Below are 4,550 nucleotides of genomic sequence, written 5' to 3'. Positions count from 1 at the left end.
GAGGAGAGGAAGGAAGGAAGGAAGGAAGGAAGGAAGGAAGGAAGGAAGGAAGGAAAGAGAAAGGGGGAAAGAAAAGAAAGAAACAATAGGCTGGGTGCAGTGGCTCACGCCTGTAACCCCAGCACTTTGGGAGGCCAAGACGGGCAGATCACTTGAGATCGGGAGTTCAAGACCAGCATGGCCAATATGGTGAAACTCTGTCTCTATTAAAAATACAAAGATTAGTCAGGCATGGTGACACGAGCCTGTGATCCCAGCTACTCAGGAGGCTGAAGCAGGAGAATCACTTAAACCCAGGAGGTGGAGGTTGCGAGTGAGCCAAGATCGCGCCACTGCTCTCCAGCCTGGGGGACAGAGTGAGACTCCCTCTCAAAAAAAAAAAAAAGAAAAGAAAAGAAATGAAACAATAACCCTGCCAGATGATGGATATGTTAACTAGCTTGACTGTGATGATCATGTCACCTTGTATACCTACATCAAAACATCAAGTGTAATACACCTTAAATATATACAATTTCCATTTGTCAATCATGTCTCAATAAAGCGGAAAGAAACCTCTAAGTTTCAACTTTATTTTCAGAAAGCCGTGCCATGCTTACCTCAGTACCGAAGCATACTCTAATTCATGGAAATTGCCTTTAAAACTGCAGAGAGTGGCTGGACGCAGTGGCTCACACCTATAATCCCAGCACTTTGGGAGGTGGAGGCGAAGGCGGGCGGATCACGAGGTCAGGAGTTCGAGATCAGCCTGGCCAACATGGTGAAACTCTGTCTCTACTAAAAACACAAAAAAATAGCTGTGTTGGTGGCGGGCGCCTGTAATCTGAGATACTCAGGAGGCTGAGGCAGGAGAATCATTTGAACCTGGGAGGCGGAGGTTGCAGTGAGCCGAGATTGTGCCGCTGCACTCCAGCCTGGGCGACAGGTGAGACTCCACGGCAAAAAAAAAAAAAAAAAATACTGCAGAGAGTTAAGGCCCTCGCTGGCCGCTCTCCGGTACCTCTGGGGTCAGTGGATAGAGAAGCAGCTCCCCTTCTTCTTCCTTGAAACAGACGCCTCCTCCTTTCTTAGGCGTTTGGGACCAATTTTCCACACAGGTGCAGTTGAGCACTGTAAAAGTCCCATCGAGGGTCGAGGGTCTCCCTTGAGGGCTGAGGGTCTCCATTGCCAGTCACAGTTTGGGCTTGTTAGGGTTATGCTGTACAAGGAGAACGGAACATATCAATCAACTCTCAGTGAGCAGTTAGACAGATTCAAGGCAAATCTCCCTACTGGGAAATCCCAAATCCCAAAATATGCGGAGACCAATAGATGCTTCAATTCTTCTGTGTCTCCGTCTAAATCCTTGAATCACTGTGATTCACGTAGTTATGTGGCTTGTAATTCCTCGGGCTGCAGAATGGCTATGATAGACCCTGTGTTAAGGGGATTGGTGACAGTTGAGACAGGAACATGGAAGCTATAGTAGTCAGGGTTCTCCAGAAAAAAATAATCAATACTAATAATGATAGATATATAGGTAATGATTGATAGTCAAATAATGATAGACAGATGGGTAATGATAATGATATCACAAATAATGATAGATGGATAATGATAATGATATCACAAATAATGATAGATAGATGGATAATGATAGATATATAGTGATATCACAAATAATGAGAGACAGATAGGTGGATAATGGCAGGTATATAATGATTGATACACAGATAGGGTATTTGTATATTGGTTTATGCACCTATGGAGACTGACAGGTCCCATGATCTGCCATCTGCAAGCTGGAGACCCAGGAAAGTCCACGTGTAGTTCCAGTCTACATGCAAAAGTCTGAGAACCAGGAGAGTCAGCGGCATACATAACAGTCCAAAAGCCGGCAGGCTCATTCCGGGCACGGTGGCTCACGTCTGCAATCCCAACACTTTGGAAGGCCAAGGTAGCGGGCACATCACCTGAGGTCAGAGTTCAAGACCAGCCTGGTCAACATGGCAAAATCCCATCTTTACTAAAAATACAAAAATTAGCCAGGTGTAGTGGCGCTCTCTTGTAATCCCAGCTACTCAGAGGCTGAGGTACGAGAATTGCCTGAACCCAGGAGGTGAAGGTTACAGTGAGCCGAAATCGCGCCACACCACTCCAGCCTGGGTGACAGAGTGAGACTCTATCCCAAAAAAAAAAAAAAAAAAAAAAGCTAGCAGGCTCAACATCTAAAGAGTCAATGCTTCAGTGACAGTTCAAGGGCCAGAAAAGACTGATGTCCAAGCAAAAGGAACTTCATCTTACATTACCAGTTCAATTTTTTGTTCTGTTCAGGCCCCACCTGATTGAATGAGGCCAACTCACATTAGGGAGTGCAATCTGCTTTATAAATTACTCCAATGATAATCCAATGATAATCCAATGATACATAGATGGATAATGATAGATATATAGTGATATCACAAATAATGAGAGACAGATAGGTGGAGATTATCCAATGATAATCTCATTCAGAAACACCCCCACAGACACACACAGAATAATGTTTAACCAAATATCTCGGCACCCCACGGCTACGTTACCATTCCTGTTCCACAGAAGGAGGAAACCACAGCAAATGTGGTGGTAAGTTGACGCAATCGGTTCCGGCCCACTAGTAAATGATGGCCACTGAGGTTCCTGAACTTCAACCAATTAGTATCTCTCTCCCAATAGAAAGCCGTATCATTTGTAAACCATAACAACAATTTTCTTGTTTTTTTGCTTTTTTGTTTTTTTGCTTTTTTGAGGCACAGTCTCGCTCTGTGTTGCCCAGGCTGGAGTGCAGTGATCTTGGCTCACTGCAACTTCTGCCTTCTGGGTTCAAGTGACTCTCCTGCCTCAGCCTTCCGAGTAGCTGGAATTACAGGCTCCCACCACCACACCCAGCTAATTTTTTGTATTTTTAGTAGGGACTGGGTTTCACCATATTGACCAGACTGGTCTTAAATTCCTGACCTCAAGTGATTCACCCACCTTGGCCTCCCAAAGTGCTGGGATTATAGGCGTGAGCTACCGCACCTAGTCAACAATAGTATTTTTAATCAGGTCATCCTGCCTTTACAATCTATGAATTTTCCACTACTCCTCTCTGCATTTTAAATACTCCACTAAGAGTACAGCCATTATTTGTCTTTCACCCAAAGTCCCATTCAAGTGAGAACAAAGGAATAAATAAATAAGGCGTAAGTAACAACAACAACAATGACAAAAGAAAATTAGAATGTGGTCCATTTCATGCAATCATCAACACCAAATTTCCAGAACATAGTATTTCCAAATTTCCTGAATGTAAATACGCATGTGGAAATTAACAAAATGTGGTGAAACAAAAGTTCACTTAAATTTGCACAAATGAAACAGCCAATGTGGAAGCGGATCTGCTTTCTGAAATATGGGACAAACTCAGGACTTCAAACTACTTCGCGCGTTGGAAGGCCTAAGTGATGACGTGTTAAAATGAAAATAAGATAGTAGAAGGTTTAATCTCGAATATTTCACTTTCCACACTTGAAGAGTTCGTGATAGCCAGGAGTCTACAATCAAAACAACATAAATAATAAGATTAAAAATAAAATTAATTTGAAGCCATAAAAAAGAATGAGTTCATATCTTTTGTGGGAACATGGATGGAGCTGGAGGCCATTATCCTTAGCAAAGTATACAAGAACAGAAAACCAAATACAGCACGTTCTCACCTATGAGTGGAAGCTAAATAATAGAACTCATGAACACGAAGAAGGGAACAACAAACAATGGGATCTCCTTTAGGGTGGAGGATGGGAGGTGGGAAAGGAGCAGGAAAAGCAACTCTTCGGTACTAGGCTTAGTGCCTAGGTAATGAAATAATCTGTACAACAAACCCCCACGACACAAGTTTACCTGTATGACAAACCTTCACACGTACCCTTGAACCTAAAATAAAAGTAAAAAAAAAAACTTAATGAGCGACAATGTACATTATTTGAGGATAATTACATTAAAAGCCCAGACTTCACCACCACACAAAATATCCATGTAACAAAATTTCACTTGTGCTCCTTAAATTTATACAAATAAAAAGAACAGTATAATAAAATAGTAGATTATTTCTTTAGAGATGACAAACAGTGCCAGAGAAAATGCCTCCACATTCTGGCATTGAGATCATTCCCAGGGTAAGGGTATACTGCATGCCCGATCAAGCCCAAGTAAATATACTCAGACCATGAATCCCAGAGATGAAACACAGGTTCAGAACAGACAAAGCCACGGAGCTTTTGACTGATGGCCCAGGGAAGACAATCTCTGCCTGAATGGTATCCATCACCTTATATTCTGTCCCAAGCCCTTCCATTTGGATGTAGGACCTGGTTCAAAGATGGATTTGAACACCATTAGACACTGGCTTGATGAAAATTCACTTCTCATTCACTTTTCATCTGAAACATACATAGAAATATAGGTCTTTGGCAGGAGGATTTCTTGAGGTCAGGAGTTAGAGAGTACCCTGGCCAACATAGCAAGACCCCATCTCTATTTAAAAAAAAAAA

The sequence above is a fragment of the Rhinopithecus bieti genome, unplaced genomic scaffold, assembly GCF_001698545.2.
Source record: "Rhinopithecus bieti isolate Rb0 unplaced genomic scaffold, ASM169854v2 scaffold_59246, whole genome shotgun sequence".
Classification (NCBI taxonomy): Eukaryota; Metazoa; Chordata; class Mammalia; order Primates; family Cercopithecidae; genus Rhinopithecus; species Rhinopithecus bieti.
The sequence above is the reverse complement of the archived record's forward strand: the minus strand, read 5'-3'. Positions refer to the sequence as shown.